Here is a 19,978-nt window from a genome sequence, read left to right as displayed (position 1 = left end):
GTCGACCATAAATTATGTAGAACTAATAAATGTTATAAATAGTTTATAAAACTTCACCTCGTAACATATTCAGAAAAACTTCACTTTTAAATTGACAGGAATTAAAGATTTTCTGGGCGATGCGAACACTACGGCTGCTCGGGCATTCAGTTAATTCGAATTTAATTCAGTGCTATTTAATAAACAGTATGCATATTTGATTGTGAAAAGTCGCCGACTTTAATTATCGTTCTGTTGAACTGAAATAATTTTATGAAAACTAGGAATTTATTGGATTTTTTTTTAAATTGACTAAAAATCATATTACGGTTTATAGCATTAATGCAAGAATTAATATCAATGAATTGTTTTTTTATCTGTATGTATTAAAACTACGAGCCAATCGTTATTTTTTATTTTATGATATATTAAAATCTAAAGAAAAATGCAGTTATTGCATTTATGTATAATAATTTATGTATAAATAAGCGATGCGATCCGAGTCCATGCCATGTCTGGAATGGAAGGTAAAAATTAGATATGTTCAATTGAATTAACTGGAACATTTAGATTATTTAGATATATTGGTTGTATAATTTCATGCGCAAGCAATTTATTCATAGCAACATGCAAATTTAATCACTTCTAAAAGTTAATATTCAATACTTAAGCACCAACACCAATAATATATAGGACATAAAGATAATAGTAGTATAAATGCTGATTAATAGTCATTAAGGTTAGATAAATGATGATTATTACCGTGCAAGTTATTAGTAGTATGCGAATTAGTTAATTAATTGATAGTTAATAATGTAGGTCAGTAAACTAAGTAAGCTTAAAGTTAGTATACATGCAAATTAAATGATTAAGTGGTAAATTATCATGCAACTTAATATATTAGTAATATGCAAAGTAAATATAGTTATAATTAGTAAGCTATAAGTATGCTTAATGTTAGTATACATGCAATTTATACATGGATGGGTTTTAGTTACATGCTATCATGCAAATTTACATAATCGTTGATATGTAATTATTAATGATAAGTGATGTCATGTAAGTAGCGGTTTTTCCTATAGATTTAGTTAGCTTGTGTACTGTCGATGGCCCGTTATGTGCTCAATGTAGATGTCTCGGAACCATCTTATCGTATCGCTGTCCATCAACTACTTCATTAGCACACAATATTTCTTCCCTATTCCGAAGGGATATCCAAGCGATCCAAGCACAAATACATTCATTTCGGTATTATAATTTTTTCTTTTGAAATGGTCCGCAAGTTGTTCAAATGCCGCTTTCCTGTTTTTGAAGGCTACCGTAACGTCGGCGATTTTGACTTCTTTCTTTCATTCGTCAACTATTATAATGTCGGGCTTTTCTATAATGAAACCTACAAGTCTACGACCTTTACAACTCAAAATTTATAACTATAATAAGCAATTACAATACAATGAAATAATTATAATATTCACTGTAGGTAATGTCAAATAAATAAATGTCAATAGATATCACTTCTACAATGTCACCTCATGAATTCTTCCAAGTAATTCCTTTGGGACACGTGGTAGACTTTCCACAGCTCCTGAACTCCGCATATGTAGCTGGTAGACTCGCGACACTTCCTGAACCCCAAGTTCACTCAGGCCACGTGCATGATGTCTACAGTAATTCGTCAGCAAATTGCACGTGCAAGCATTCAGCAAATTGCACGTGCACGTGTTGCACAAGATTGATGTAGTGCACAAATTTTAGAATAAAATGTATATTTTACAGCTCAAGATCTAGCCAAGATCCGGTTGAAGTTGACCAAGGATTTCTATCATCATCATCGATGACAAATCTGTATCGCCACCAAAAAAAGAAGAAAAAGCCAGAAGATGACATGGACCAAATGTTAAAAGTTTTTAATAGAATGTAATAATATGTAATAACATAGTGAACAAAATCTATTTATCCAATATATTGCTGAAAGTCTAGAGTGGTTCGATGACGACACCAGGAAAACCAATTAATGAATGTAATGTGCGAGGCCAGAAGAAATGTCATTGAAGAAAAAAAAGAAAATATTGTTAACTCGGTAATTGATGAGTTAATAGACAACTTAAGCGAATTTATAAGTTTTCCGAACCGTAGCTCATAATTTATATAAACCTTGGTATATTTATATTGATAAAATCGGTTTATAGTTGAAAATGATTTTATTAATGTGCATTTTGTAATTGTAGTTACATTACAATTATACACTTATAAAATACAATTCATAATCCATATATATATATATATCCACTGACGATACTTGTTTATTTTACTCTTTTCTTTAAGACAGCAAATGATAGGAAAGTTGGCAAGCTTATCATTGCACAATTTCTTATCTTCTTAGCCTTAAGTTGTTTGGAAAGTAAACATTTACGAATTTTTGCACTTCTATCCATTTGACCAAAAAGTCCTTTATGGACTTCATGCACTAGAAATCTGCTGACTGGTCTTTTCTTCCTCGGATTTTGATAATTAATTGCCAAAATTTTCTCAAGACTTTTGGTTTATTAATATCAATTACCCAATAACGAGATGGTTTAAGCGTGATTTTTTTCTTCAATAAGTATATTCCAAGGTCCACATTTTTGACAACGATTCATTACTTTGTGTGAAGTAAAGTTTGTTGTGTGGAACGTTCACGCCCAAAAAGTGATGTTCGTTTTGTTGGTAAATATTTTGCCATGTCACTGCGCCTTCAGTTGAAAAATAATTTGCAAAATCTACTCTTACTTCTTTAGCTATGGCAGAAGCTGGCTTTCCTTCCAACTGGTTCAAAGTTATTTAATGCTGTTTCATGATTTGTTCGCCATTCACCTCCAACAATGTGACCCATAATATCAGTGTCTATAGATCCAATCGGTGTGTGCAATAAGTTCGAGGTTTTACTTGCCCTCAAAAAAATGTGTAAAAAAACTGTTGCTAATTCAATGCTCTGAGCTTTATCGGTTGCAACGCCTAGCAGCCAATTGCTCCTTGAATGATATGCAGTATCTAAATGACGTCTATTTTTCTAATTTTGGGTCCTGCCATATCAATAAGTTTTTGAAAATCTTCTACTGACATTCTCATGAAATTTTTGAAGTGTCCAGTGTTTTCATTGGAAATTAGTGACCTAAGTACATCACTTCGGATTCTAAATAAGGCTCCATCCAATAATGGCAGTAGGTTTTGTAAAATCTTTGCTCAGGTACCAATAGGCGATCAAAATCATTTCCGACTTTGATCTGCGGTCACACATTGTAAGCCAGGAAATAAACACTCTAGATCGAAAATCTAACCCTTGAACAAACTCCGATTACTTTTCTTCTACGCTGAAATATAAATACACGTGATGAATACATGTTATTAAAATATTCATCTATAATAATAACATTCACTTTCACTTTCATTAACATTGCTCTCAGTGTGCGCCGCGAACGAGAGACGTTTGCGAGCGTCGCAAACAGCGTTCGCCACACAGATTCGTGCAATGGGGCGCACCATTACACGTTTCTAAGTTATGCGAGAATTGGCTCCCGAATTTAAATTTGAAAAGTTGACCGCACTTCACTTATTGTTAGTAAATGGTGGTTATGAAATGTTGCTTGTAGATTTGTCGTACAGATGTTTGGCAAATAAAACCATTTGATTTTGACAAAATCTTCGTGACATTAATTCATAGACTAAATGGTTCGAAAAAATCAAAATACGTACACTTCAACTACGTTGTTAAATTAAATTATTTTTAAACGGTTTTTTGAATTCATAAGAATTTCTTACTTTTTTATGGAACTTGCATTGATTGTTTTAGAATTAAGTTTCTGTAACGGACATTCATTTGTTAGATCATCATTGCAAAGACTGAGGTAGTCTTGTATCATACTTACAGAAGATAATAAAATAGTTTTTCTTTCTATTCGAATAATTAATGGTAATACATATTTGAAATTAAAAATCATATTTTTTTTATCAAAATGTTAAACACCATGTGAGAGTTATTTTAAGTGCTCAATTCAATTCACAGTATGCGCTGTGTCTATTAATTTCAACTGTCGCCGTAAATCTTTGTCTGTGTAGACGCGCATTCTGTTTAGGTTTCCCGCCTTTTCGATATGACACGATGCAAAGGAGAAACACTCTGTCACTTCAGTTCGTTGCTCGTGGTTCTTTCGATGCTATTGAAGTGTTACAAAAAGTTTTAATTGTAATTTTATATGTCGACTGCTACTTTTGGTACGTTTTTATGGCACTATACCATTATAAATCAATTAATATATTAACAGTGTTCAATAAATTGTGTTGATCTGTTACGTTTCTGTCAACAGTAATGGAGATCGTATTCTTCATGAATTACGATCCATGAATTATACATTTATTAATGTGTTTATGTGAAATTTCAAAGATATTTGCCAAGATGATAAAAAATATACGCACCGAATTGTTAATGGAGGTTGGTTTCGAAGGAAACATGATGTTTTTTGAGTTGCATAGAAAGTTTCTCAGGTTTGAGTAATATTGCCGCATGTCAATGAAAACTAAAAATATTTTAATCAGACATAAGGTAAGTGTTTATTATTATTTATTTCAATGATGTTGAATATCAAAATAATGATTTTTCTCAAGTCTATATGGCTCTTTGAGAATTTATCTGAATTAACATAGAACAATAATTATGGAGTAAATCATAGGTAAACTAATAGTCGGAGCAGATTTTTTATAATCTGAAATATCTAAAAAATATCATATTTCCAGTGCATGTGGTCATTTTAAAATTTATCCAGATTATACTTGATTTGACATGAAGTAATAATTACGATCAGCAATAATTGACATATGGAATATTATTTTTTAAAACATATACTAATATATGTCCAATTAATTTATTACCACAATCATCTCAAGAATAAGGATTTGGATTTTTATTACATCCACCTTGCCTTCTTATGTTGCCAAAAAAGTCTTCCAAGGTGTTCTGATTAAAATTTTGCATATGCAAATAATTAAATCAATTAATTGAATCGGAATTTTACACAATTATGCCCCAATTTTTAATTGTAGATGTTTTCATAACAATTGTAATGTAATCTAAGTTTTAATAAAATGCATTGAATCTAACACTTGCATTGCAGTTATCTTTGTACAGCACTTGATTGGCACATAATTATTATTAATGGCACAATGAAATATATTGCCATTTGTTGGAGAATGAGATAAATAATTGACATTATCAAAAAGACGATACCTTTCGAAGTAGTGCTCACATTTGTTTCTTGAGAATGTACATTAAAATAGTCTAACAGCTGCACATTTTGAAAATACTTAAAAAAACATGCTCAAATTGCTATAAAAGTCATAATTATCTAATATCTTTCCAACATGCTTTGTACGAGTATGTCTCTCCTTTTTTATCTAAAAATCTAAATTTATTTTTTAGTTTATCTATTGTGGAGGATTATATGAAAGAACTATATCATAATCGTCCATCGATTTCAAATATAAGTTTATTCCAGACGAGACTTCTTGTTTTATATATGTAGTTCCTCAGTGTCTGTAAGAAGCACATTTATAGTTTTGCAATTGCACACAAATTATCACTATAACAATATTTAATAGTTTTCTTACTTCATCTACAACAATACATTTAAAATTATTGCTATTCTCACCTCCATTCGATAAGTAATATGCAACGAATTGCATCCAACGATGTTTTATGCCTTTAAGTAAAAAGATGAGCCCTCGTATTTAATGTTTCTGGGAGATAAGCACTGTCTTCAGCATTTTTCAGTCTTGTTTGTAACTTCTGCCTCAATTTTATTTTTGTGTATTAATTCTTCTTACTTCCTTTTTCAATACATTTGTTATATGAAATTAGAAAACGTTGTAGTATAATGAAATAGACAAATATGTATATATAAAATGAGAAAATTGTTTCATAATCTCTCATACCAGATACCCCTGTCTGACTGAGATATGAAAATAATATATAAATGAAAATAAAATAAATTCAATTATGGTATAAATCAAGGGCAAGCAACCTTTTCAACCGATGGGAAAATTTAAATTTTAAAATTTTATGACGGACCTGCACTATTATATATATATATATATATATATATATATATATATATATATATATATATATATATAATATATACTAGGTTATAATATTTCTAGCAAATTATTAGTATAAAAATAACTACCTAGTTTTGAATGTATAACTATGTGGTATATATATATATATATGAAAATGACTACTAAAATGACTATTATGAATAAGGAGAGTGAACATTTGGAGTTGTAGTTTTCTAGCAACTTTTTTTGTGGACCTTTTCATTTTAATTAATGTAATTAATTCAAGTAATATAACTGTTCGCACACATACGTACTTCCAAAAAAAAGAATTTGACATAATTTTTTTCGCGTTTTTTTTTCAAAAGCGGAAATTTCTCAGGCTGATATTAGATTTATAATAATTTTCGATATTTACTTTTTTTTTAAATTTTAATCTGCATCATTTTGCATACTGAAGGAATATAATTATGTTCGGATGTCTTCATTCAGTAACTATCCGCGAAGAATGCAGGACAGTTTTTTTTAAGTCTTCGGTTTATATTCTCATTCAACAAGTGGTTGTAACAGTTTGTTTGCGTTTCAATATTGTGGAGATGAGTGCAGATCTTTTCTTTGGCGACGTCAACACATTTTTCAAAAGGGTTATTGTAGCAATTTTGTAGTTAATACCCCTCATGTGCACATGGCATAGTATCTATAAAGATATTAAAGCTGCTGATGATTCTAATTTAAAGTTTAATGACTCTAATTATCGATTGTTAATCAATATATCTTTAAATAGATTTTTGAAAAGATGTTGTAATTTTATATCTCATTTTCATATAGATGATTTTGGTTATCTTATGCTGACAGTATTTTATTTTCTTTTGTATAAGTTTTATGTATTTTGTGCAGTTTACAAAGTTTACATAAATATTTCAAATTAGGACTTTCTAAAGCTCTTGGCGATAAAGTTTGTGAAAATACACTCTCATCACAATTAAAGTGTATCCCGAGAAAGTGAATCACTAGAAAACTTTAATTTGACATTACAATTATTTTTGAATTTGATAAGTGATAATTCAGAATTTAGTTTGTTTATATCATGAATTTCATTTTCGGTTTGCATATATGGTATGCATTTTTGATTGTAAAAAGTCCCCGACTATAATTATAGGTCTGTTGCGGAGAAATTATTTTATGAAAACTTGGAATTTATTGCAATTTTTCTTTGTAAGTTAAACAGCTTTTACGAAATTGACTAAAAATCATATTACAGTTTATAGCATTAATGCAAGGATTAATAACAATGAATTGTTTTTTATCTGTATCTATTAAAACTACGAACCAATGGTTATTTTTAATTTTTTTATATATTGAAATTTAAAGAAATTTATTTTAATTGAAAACTATTGCATTTATGCATAATAATTAAATTAATTTAATTCATGTATAAAATAGGACAGGTGCTGTGCATATATTCGGCCTTCTATTCTGTAATATCAAACGTCTCACGATAGTCTGGACACCTGATGTCCCCGATGCATTCTTTCAATTATTTGAATAAAAATTTTGAATTGTTTGCTACTACATTCAATTGATGCTAAATAAGAGTCAATGATTATCACATCTAATCACTCATTTTCATACAAAGTGAAGAAATTATTAAATTTAATGGCAGATTTACCTAAAAATTCTATAGTATATGATATATTCCTGTTATACTTGAAGGGTGTATATAGAAATAAAAATATTTAGCTACTTTATGGTTAGGATATAAACCTATTTTTAGTTCTGCACCAGAGTCAGTTATTTGTATCCATGCATTTATTCAAGGGAAAAGCATTTTTCCTACATAGGTAAGAATTGATCGAGTTTTTATATTTTTTGTTTCATCTTTCCATTGTATCTGTCATATCATCACAAACATATTTTTAAATGTAAAACATCACAAACTTATTTTTATAACTCGGTCAATATTTTTGAAATGCAAATAATCATACCTTAGATCTTTCGATATAATTCTTCTATCATTCACAATATTTTTGTGGATGATCTTAATGAATATTTTTTTTAAATTGGATGTAATTAATAGATAATTTATTCTCTGCATGCAATCGCGCTGAGCGAATTAAGCAAGGTAATGTCATCTTTTACTACAGAGTTAACATTTGCGTTATGCTTCAAAAGAACTTCAACAATGTTGACATATTTGTTTTGAATAGCAGCATGAAGTGTTGTTTTACCATATTCATTTCGAGCACCTTCCTTGGTACTTCTATTTATCGTTAGATGCAGTTAAGCAATTTTCCCCTTGTTAACATTTGCATTATGCTTCAAAAGGGCACAAGGTTCCAATTTCCTTCTGCTCCAGAACGGGTCCAATGGCTGTCGATGCAATTGTGGTGAGACAAAGATTGGCTGATGCTGCAGGATAGTGTAGTAATATACTATTTGATAGGCTTATCTTAAGTTCTTCAAACGCTTTTCAGCTTCATAGTTCCATGATATATAATAGGTGTTTTGTAATTTTTTTATATTAGAAAGGCATTAAGTGGTATTTGTATTCTAGCTGATGCTGGCACTGACCTCTTATAGTAATTGGCCAATCCAATATATCATCAATGTTCCACTACTGTTGTTGACTTTGAAAATTCTAAAATCTTCGTTATTCTATCTGTGCATAGCCCTTGGTATTAATTCTGTAACCGAGAAAATCTACTTCTGTTTTTTAGTCTGCATTTCTAGTCTGCATTTTTCTGTATTGATTGAAAGTCAGTGTTTTTGTAGCTTTTTAAATACTAGACGTGTTCTTGATATTCCTGTTCATTCTTAGTCATGACATGAATGTCATCTTTATGAATAAATACGAATCAAATCCTCCGATTATATGGTTTATGAATCTTTGAAACGTTTGTTGCATTCTTGAGTCCAAATGGCATTGCTAAGTAGAGTCCTCAGGATGTTATAATTGCTGTTTTTGAATGTTTTTCTCGTCCATAGGAACCTGACGGTAAGTTTTGAATAAATCAAGTGTCGAGAAAATTTTCTTATCATGGAGTAATGGGAACACCCATCTTGAATAAGTGGTGGAGGATATTTGTTGGCATTTAATCTTCGATAATCCCCGCACCACCTGTATTTTCCATATTTTTCGGCTGGTGGCTTTAGTTTTTCGGATTGAGTTTGCTACTGAACAGACGATGGGTGTGTGCACTTTTTGCTCCTGTCTCCAAACCGTATGTGATAGTACCAAACATCACTTCTTGACGGTGTTCTGGATCTTGGTCTCCTATGGAATTGGTTGGATTGATTATATTGATTGGATCTGGACTTTAGCTGCTCTATTTCTTGTTGTTGTACTTGTTGTACAGGTTTCAGTTTCAGTTTCTGTACAATAAAGGAAAAGTTCACACATTTGATCAATTTTTGAAATTGTTTGAGTTGTGTCGATATAATCGAGTAGAATAGTTTGCATTTATTGCATTTATGACTGCATTTTGTACTTTTAGAGTCAGGGCAGATACCAGCTCAATTTATATTATTGGGCGTAGGTATTTTACCTGGCTTTTTAGTTTGCTTGCTAATTCATGTAATATAGGGTCATATTTTCCTATTATCTCAAAGTTTTCTCTGGAGCTTAATACATCACTATCCACGTTTTTTTTAAAGTGTCACAAGAAGACTTGACGCCAAAAAGATTTATCTTCTATGATTACAGATTCATGCTCGTCATTGAGGTTCTATGTAGCCGCCACTGTTGACATGTACTACATGAATCGAGATGAATTTGTTTATGGCTTTCCGAGCTTTCCAGTGTTTTCTTTTTTTGCTGGACAGGTCTATGATCTCTCTTTCAGTTCAGTCGGTGTTGTGATCACCTCAATCCTTCGACCTGAAACTGCGTCATCCTTGTGGGTTTGTTTCTAATCATGCACTATCCGCTCGCAATGTAGTTTTGTTTGGTTGAGAGATTTTTTCTTCCGCGACGACTCTAATCTTGTATAGATCTTATGTGATCCTTCGTTACCCTTCCAGCTTCGTCATCATTAGGGTCTTAAGTGGCTGGCGGCTCTTGCTTTTCAGTTTGTGAATGGTTTTCAGTTTCTGAATGTTCTTCGCAATGACTTTGATATTGAACTGCTTTATTGTGAATTAAAATCGTGACATTAAAGTCATATATTTTTAAAACTTTAAACGAATTCGTTTACAATGATAGGACTTTTTTATATTATATATAGATTCGTCTATCATGATATTTATTCAAATGTTTGTGGATATTATATTTTGATTGTAATACGACTCGATCGTAGGTGATTAATCATACCCAAATATCAAATTGTACATTTTGAAATATAAGAAAATAATAAGTGTTGGCATGGCAAACAACCCGAAAGATAATAAAGAAAGAAAACAGCCGAATATATATTGAATATATTAAAATGAAATAATATAGCTTATAATTTATCGTATACATATTATAGTATATATAGTATATATTTTCCATTTGATAGTCTTGCATGTCAATTCAACACATAAAAAGCATAACTCGTGTTGTTTTAGTGAATCTAGAGAATTGTTTAGGGTGTCATTTTTTTATTAATTTACAAATCTTCCGTACGATACAAAATCGTTTTAATACATGTGCTATTAAGTATATTTTTTTATTCATAAGTTTCTTGTTGAACGAGAATAAATCTAAGGAATGCGATGATAAATCGTTTAATTACAGTTGGCTAAAGTGTTCAAATTATGTATTGTATTGTTATTGGTAAAGTGCCAGTAGTCTTCATGATTTTTTTTCGAAATTGATGTATGTGTTTTCTTTGAATATGAAAAATTTGTTAGAATGTATTGAACTCGGATAGAAATGAATTAATTGCCAAATGCGCTAGCAAAACAAATTTGGAAATACTGTTGACACTGAACAGGGAGATGCTATCATATTATGGTGAAAGTAATGTTGTTAATAGAATGAAAAAGTATTACGCGGATGAAACAAATATAAGTGACTATTGAATCAAAGTAAAAGCACTGTTATTAATTATACTACGGCAGTTACAAGAAGAATTTATATATTTAATTATTTTAACTTATAAACAATTTCTAAAGAATGATGCTTTATACCATTAGCGACTGATAACATTATGATATAAAATTGTAATGAGATAAAGAACAATCAAGTACTACTGGAAGTGAAACATATCAATTATCTAATCTATAATTTCAATATGAAAGGCGGTATGAATATCGTAAAAAGCAAATGATGCATAATTTTACTCCAACATCCTACATAAAAAACATGTAATAGACAAGTGTGTCAGTCCATTACAATGTGAATCCCAGTTCTAACGACGAGTCAACTAAGTTGGAATATTGGTAATCGACAGCTAATCGACACATTTTGGAAACTATACTTGCCAATACAAAAAAACTTTCCAAAAAAAAACTATCAAAGTGGTCATATTGCTCAACAATCCAACTTGGTAAGTTTAACATCAAACAAATTTTTGACAAATCATAAGGCATGTAATTCTATTGAACGATTGTAAACCAATTGTATAATAATTGTAGGAGTTGAATTGGCTGATAATTGCCATGGTAAGTGTTGCTTATGCGTGAGAATGTCAACCTGGTTTTGTGAGACTGACACAAAAATCGAATTTGTGTTCCAAAATCTGTAGAAAGACGCATGCAGTATATTTCTCTTAATTAGGTTTACTCAAATAACAGCATGAAAAATGAAAGAATTTTTAATTGCAATTATATTTAAATCGCTGTGATTATTGCTCTTGATAGTCATATTGGAAAACAGTCACGGAAGCAATTATTCTTGGCTCAGACAAATAAATTATACGAGGAGTTGGTGCATAATACCGGGTATTTTCTGTATAATATTGTTGGACTATTTGTGGAAAAGTCATATTCGCTTATTCGAATGCGAGCACATAAAAAGAAATTTGATTTATAATGATCACTGTGATGACAATGATTTGATTGCTTTGATGTGTCAGACTATTTGAAACATCTTTTATACGTAATATTGCCAAACTCGATGCGGTCGAAGAAATTCATCAGTTCATTACATTTAATTTTGAATTTATTTGGATACAGCAAGGTTTTTGAGCATACGCAGCATTAAATAATACATATTCATCTTCATAAGTCAACAGAATATGTTCAATACAATGGTAGCCTCTATTTTAGTTGAAGAATGAATTTTGACACATCCAATCATTTTGAAGTATTTAAAAAAAGTGACGTCACAATAAATGGGCGTGCCTTAAATGTATTTCATATTTCATCACCTCCATAATTAATCAATCAGAAGGATAGTTTTAATTTGTACGGATTTATTGACCATGAATCTAATGGTAGAATAACTAGTATTACAATTTATTGACAAAAAAAGCAAAGTGCTTACATAATTATTTGAAGTTCTTACACACCAAATTATTTATTCGTGTAATATATATCACCAAATTTCCGAAATTAATATATGAATCAAATTGGTACATGTTGTCCAGCATGGACATTACGAAATATTTGAAATCGTCTATGGTTGAAAATATCAAGAAATTTTTGGAGGTTAATTAATAATTAATAGATTATATTACATTTAACTAATTTTAAATATTCAATAAACACACCATGTAACACGTAAGATAATAGTATTTCCATTATTTTTTATTGGAAAACTACAGACACTGGAGTACAAACCAACAATACTTACATATAAAGAAATCTACAAATATACAAGAGGTAAAATGTGGTATTTTAATATTCCATATCTTTTGTATTTTCTACTATATTAAGCATGTACATATTTAACGTCTCTTAAGAATTATTCTTGGCCATACAAGATACTGCACATTTTGTAGTAGGGTAAGTCCCTATTTTTATGTGAAATATTAGAAATTAAAATCTTTTATATTCTCTGATTTGTTATATATTTCAATGTTCTAGTTTTAAATTTATATTTGATATTTATTATTATTATATTTATTTATTTCAGCCTAATGGCCTAGAAATACATCATTATCTTAAGTCACAATAATACCTTAAACCTACTTTATATACAAAAAATAAATTGAAAAGACTAATCAGGGGGATCTAATAACTTTAACGTTTTGGACTGGTTGCCCAAGTAACTCTTTTTCCTTTGCTTTCTTCATGCGGTTGATTGTTTTCAACCAGCCTAGACTTTTCTTATCGTTTTTGCCACAGAGAACGTCTTCTATAGAAATGCTTGTTCTCTCTAACATCGCGCATCTTTCTTTCCAATGCTCAACCGTGTCCTCCTCCTTCCCGCACAGCTCACACCTTCGTTCTTCAGGGTTCAGCCAGTGTTTGTTATTTTTCTCCATGGTGCCACATCTACACCGCGCAATTACTCTCTGATCGCAACCATTGCTCCAGCCTCTTAGATACTGCGGAAGTCCACTTTTTGTAAAGTGGTACCCCAGATAAGTAAACTCTTCGACTTCCTCTATACTGACCCCTTTCCATAGCCAGTTTGTACTTTTTTTTTCTCCCTCCTCCTTTTTTAAAAAGCATAACCTTCGACTTTTCCTCATTCAATACCAATTTCTTTTTCTCCAGGTACCGCTCTAGCCGCTTCATTGTTTCCTGCATGTTTTTTTCGCTTGTTGCCAAAATCGCCAGATCGTCCGCATACGCTAGGCTCCAAAATTTCTCTTTTCCAACTACTACGCCTCCCGTTTGCCCTTTTCTCAGCACCTCCTCCAAATCCGCTATTAAGATCGTAAACAGTGTTGTACTTAACGGGCATCCTTGACGGACTCCTTCTCTTGTCCAGAACACCTCACTTGTTTTGTTTCCTACTTTTACTTTGTTTCTTGTCTCACTATATATTTTTTTTGTTCTTTTTATCAAGCTCTTTTTAACTCCTGCCTTTTCCATAGCACTCCATAATTTAAGCCGATCTACAGAGTCAAACGCCGCTCGCAAGTCCACGAAAAACGAGAAAAGCTTTCCTTTCTCTCTACTTAATTCCTTCTCTACTACATGATTTAGAATATAGATGTTATCTATAGTGCTTCTATCTTTCCTGAATCCTGCTTGCGTATCCGGTAGACTCTTGTTGTCCTCCAAATCTTTAACTATCCTTTCGTTCAATATTGAAGCATAATTTTGTATCCAGTACACAATAGGCTTACTCCTCGGTAATTACTGACCTGCTCTCTATCTCCTTTTTATAAAGTCGCATTATCAACGCTTCTTTCCAATCTTCTGGTATTACCTCGCCATTCCAGACCTTTTTAACCAGCTCACATATCTGCCGCTCTGTTCGAACCGTTATAAATATTCACGCTTCATTTGGAATTCCATCAATCCTCGCCGCTTTACCTTTCTTTAACTTTTTTATGTGTTGTCTATTATCCGCGTCAGTAAGTTCTTCATCTTCTACTTGCTTCACATTTTCATCCTTCCATTTCTCTACTAAACATGATTTAGAATATAGATGTTATCTATAGTGCTTCTATCTTTCCTGAAGCCTGCCTGCGTATCCAGTAGACTCTTGTTGTCCTCCAAATCTTTAACTATCCTTTCGTTCAATATTGAAGCATAATTTTTGTATCCAGTACACAATAGGCTTACTCCTCGGTAATTACTGACCTGCTCTCTATCTCCTTTTTTATAAAGTCGCATTATCAACGCTTCTTTCCAATCTTCTGGTATTACCTCGCCATTCCAGACCTTTTTAACCAGCTCACATATCTGCCGCTCTGTTCGAACCGTTATAAATATTCACGCTTCATTTGGAATTCCATCAATCCTCGCCGCTTTACCTTTCTTTAACTTTTTTATGTGTTGTCTAATATCCGCGTCAGTAAGTTCTTCATCTTCTACTTGCTTCACATTTTCATCCTTCCATTTCTCTACTAAACGGGTATCCTGCCCTTTTAGCAGACTCATAAAGTGCTCTTTCCATTCTCTTGTCGTAATTTTCTCACTTAGTTGTACCTTTATTTTCCTTCCTCTGTTTATAAATGCCCAAATTTCCTTTTCTGTTTTAGTTTGTCTTATTTCCTCCATTACTTCGTCTGCTTTGCTTTTTTCTTTTCCTTTACAGAGAGCCTTGAACTCTTTCCTTGCTGTCAGATACTTTTCTTTCGACATTTTACCTAACGTCCATTTTTTCAATAAAGCTTTCACCCATCTCTTTTTTCTACCACACTCTCTATCTCACCATCTCCTATAACCCAGTCTTTTCCCTTTTATCTTCGTTTTCTTTCTCACCATACATGTGTGTATTGCGTTTTTAATTTCTTTCCAACTTTCCTCTACAACTTTCCTCTACATTCTGCTCTGTGTAAACCTTTCTGCCTGTTGCGATTTGAAATATTTCATTGCTTTCTTCGTCCCATTTAATAATTTCTCGTTCGTCTTCTTGCCTTTGCATTTTCTTTTCAAAGTTGTGTGTGAGTTTGCAACTCACAGGCATGTGATCTGACTCCACTCTGTCTACCACTTCAAACGTCTCGATCCCCTTTGTGCCTTCCGAGTTTACTATAATGTAATCTATTACTGACTGCCCGATGCTTGAAATGTAGGTATATTTTCCTTTCTGATCTCCCTCGATGTTTCCGTTTAGTATGTACCAGCCTTGCTCTCCTGTTATGTCTAACAATTGCTCGCCTGCTACATTTATTGTGTTGTCTCTTGATTCTCGCGGCCTTCTTTCGCTTCTAAGCGCCCATCCAAGTTCTCTGCTACACAGAGTGACAGAGCTGACAGTATTACCGCCTGCCTTTCGTTCATCGCTCGCTCTATCAGTTGCTTCTGCACCTGTCTTTCCTCTCGCGTTAAGTCATTATCTATAAACACTGTCGACTCTTTTTTCTCATAATTTCCACCTTTTCTTCCCAGCTGCCGATTGTGGCTACAATCATCTCTCTCTCTATGCCAAACTTGAATGCTCTAATAATTCTGACCCTTATTCCACTTTTTCCGCTACGAACTCTTCCACTATTTTTTCCATATTATTACCATGTGTCTTCAAACCCTTAATAACGATATTGTTTCTCCTTTTTACTTTCTCCTGGTGGTCAATTATATCTTGCATTCTTTTCACTTCTCCCTCAAACTCTGCTCTCTTTTGCTTTAAATTTTCTTCTTCCTGTTTCTGCAGCTCTTCTTTTCTACTTGCCTCTATCTCTGTCGCCTTTGATTCTTGTTCCATTTTTGTCAGTCTATCGCTCAAATTTTGTATTTCTTTGCACATTTGTACTCTTTCCTGCTTACATTCTTCTTCTCTTTTCTTCAGGCTTTCCGTTAATCTGTCAATTTCTTCTCTTAAAATTCGGTGATTATCTCCTACTATGTTTTTCACCTCCGTTATTTCTCTTAACACTTTTTCAATGCCCCCTTCCTCTTTTTTTGTTTGTTTTTGATCTCTTATTAGGCTCCCTGGGGCTGTATGATCGATATGCTTTAAGATCCCGTTAGATGGCAGCACCGAATGTAATTTAGTTTAGTTTAGAACCAACTTGTCACGTTGTAACACCAAATAATTATACCTTTTGAGATTGTGGTGCTATGATACGGTATGATACTGATGATTAGACTAGATGGCTGCACTCCAAAGCAACGATGTAAAGTGAGGTTATGTTGCCTCGTGTCTGATCTACGTCAGGTGTAAATGCGTTTAACTATAATTGCTTCTGTCCCTGATACTTTATTTCCCCTTTTTCAACACTTCATCACTTAACTAATTTTACACATTTTTAATGTTCACTTGTTGATTCCACTTCACTCATTATATACTCAATATATATATTTAATAGTAGTAATTTATATTTAATAGTTAAGTAATAGTAATTTATATTTAATAGTAGTATGCTTTTTACGTCGTTGCTTGGTTCATGTAAACTCTAGCCAAATATTTTGTTTTTCATATCTAATCGATTTATATATTTTGGTAAACGGCTTTCACATGCACGTAAATCACTTATATTTTCATTTTGCGTGCTCTTGTTTTGGCTTTGATATCTTTCTAGGTGTTTTTCACATATTTAAATTATTGAAAACAATATAAATCACTATAAAATTTTCATATCTAGCCTAATATTGTTCCTAGAACACTTTATAAAGCACCAATTTATTAAGATTTTAATTGACATAATTCTGATCATTACATGATTTTCGTTAAAAGGTATATTTTTGAAGATGTTAGCAAAAAACGATAAAAACGCAAAAAAGAAGCAAATTTGCAGTAGCCACTAACTTGAAAAGTATTTGCTTTTTTGAAAAACATTATTGGACATTTTTCTCTTATAATCAGTTCCTTTATCGATACCGATGAAAAGAAATGTCATCCTCCCGGGAAGTAGAAGAGTCTAAATTATTTTCACTTTTGAATTTGAGAGTAAGATGAACCTAATTTTAAAATTTCATGCAAATTGGAGCACGGTAAAAAAATTCTAGCACAAAATGCTCCATTGACTTGACTAAATATTCCGTATCGAAGGCCAATCATATGATTTTTTGACACAAATAAAAAAAAATTGTAAATAATTTTTTGAATAAGTAAGTTTTTTTGTATTGTGATTTAGTAATGTAAGGCAAAACATGACTGCATTAGTTACAAGATAATAGTCTGTCAAATTAATTATAAAGCTATATTAATAGGTTAGTATATAATGAACGTGCTATAATAGGAGCAACGGTGTAATGATCATTACAGATTGCAGCTGTTTTATAAAAATAAATCTTCACTGTGCAAATTATTATTACATAATGATTAAACATAACAGAATAATGAAAATGTGTGATATTCATGAAAAATACAATTTATTATTTAAATTAAATTATAATTATATTAAAATTTAAATTTAAAATTAAATCATCTCCTTCAGTAATTATAATTATTGATCCTGCAAAATGAATTATAAAAAGTTAAAACTTGCACATGATGGTATATATAATATCTTAGATTATAGCGTTTTCAATATAACTTCTATGCTATAACATACTTTTTTCTTCTTCTACCACCCCAGTCTGCAGCATGAGCTAAAATAACTCCCAAATGAACCATAATATTTTCTTTCGTCCAGCCTTTGAGAGCTTTTTGTTTGACTACTGGAAATAATTTTCAATAAATTTGAAAACACATATGTTAAATTATACCTCACGTTGCTCATAATGTTAAATAACAAATGCCTAACACGCACATATAGTATGAAATGTGTGTGTGTGTAAATGAGTAAAGTTATAATATATAATATGATATGATAATATATATAATAATATATAATATATAATGTGATATATGATATATATATATATATATATATATATATATATATATATATATATATATATATATGATATTATAATGAAACATACGAATTATAATATTGCATAGATTAATGCCGAGAGTTCAATTTGCCTTTTCTGCCCTTTGCTGAAAATTGTTTTGCCATGTGTTTCGGTATTAGGTATATATATATTTATATTATATATTATATATATATATATATATATATATATATATATATATGAAAATAACATGGGTAAAATTCCATTTGTTTTTTAGAATTTTATAACTTACCAATAAACAAATCAAAATTTTGATAATGATATTGTATTTGCTAATTTTTATCATAAATAAAAATTACAACAATAATTTATATATTTAATATTTTATAAACTAAATATTTACTTAGGAAGAAGAACCAAGGAACTTTGGTACAAAACTTTCGTTTTATACGCTTTCTATAGAAAATATGGTATAATCCAATCCAATTCATTTTCGGTCTTTCGACTTATTGATTACGTTTCGTATCTAGGATTTTGTGTATAATTGTAAATAATACTACTGAGCTCATACAAAATTTTCAAATTTCTGGGAGGAGAGAGGAGAGAGAGAAAGTAAATTAAGAATTTTTTCTTTGGCCTGCTTATTGAAAAGTTTTAAGTACCATTCGATAAATTGAAGTAAATTTAATAAAAAGTATATATGTAGGGCAGGACAAGGCACAAAGGTCCAATTTGACTTTGAGCAAATATAAACTATACACCTAAGTCTGTTTTTACACGGAGATTGGTTCCCAGAAGAAGCCGTGTAAAAAAAAATCCGTGTAAAAAAAGACATTGAGCTTATACAAAAATGGGGTGATTTGTTCCTAATCTCTAAAAACCTATTAAAATTAGTGAAAAACAAGAATTTTTAAGAACAAGAATTAAATTAGTGCTATTCACATTTGCTTTGACCAGTAAAAATTGTTTGTACGCGCTAAAGGGGAATTCACTTAAATCTTTAAGCTAGTGTTCGCAAACTATCGATACTATCGATGGTTTCAGACTTTTTTCTTTCATGAATACTTTCTTGTGATATGAACATACTTCGCAAAATTAAATTTGACAAAAAAAAAATTAAGTACATAAAATTTAAAATCGTGCTAAATGGAATAAAATCGTGTAAAAAAATTAAAAATATTCAATTTTCAAACCGTGTACAAAAAGACCGTGTAAATACAGACTTAGGTGTATTATGAAAAGCAAATCAATTACATCACAACAAATGACACATTTCAAACGAACAATTATCTGACGACGTTCAGTAAAACTGCCAGCTACTTCATAATTGTAGAAATGTGCTTTTTTGCTGTCTTTCAAAAAATTGTTATCTAGACTTTTTTACCCCATAGACAGGTTAACTTGCATCGGCCAGGTGGCAAACAGGTTTAATGTTTTATTTTAATTTTAAAGGTATTTTACAAAATAATTAAACTTTTAACTAATGCTAAAAAACTATCAACGGAAGAACATACTTTTATTGTGGATTTTCAAAGATTACAGTTTATCTCCAGACAGCACAATCATGAGAATCAAGGTTATAGCTTGTTATACATCTTTTTTTCTATACTCTTCAATTCCTTGTTAAACAATGCTTAACTTTACT

This window comes from Ctenocephalides felis, unplaced genomic scaffold (assembly GCF_003426905.1).
Source record: "Ctenocephalides felis isolate EL2017-DRISC unplaced genomic scaffold, ASM342690v1 CF-g0.4_SCAFFOLD_01838, whole genome shotgun sequence".
In the NCBI taxonomy this organism is placed as follows: Eukaryota; Metazoa; Arthropoda; class Insecta; order Siphonaptera; family Pulicidae; genus Ctenocephalides; species Ctenocephalides felis.
The sequence above is the reverse complement of the archived record's forward strand: the minus strand, read 5'-3'. Positions refer to the sequence as shown.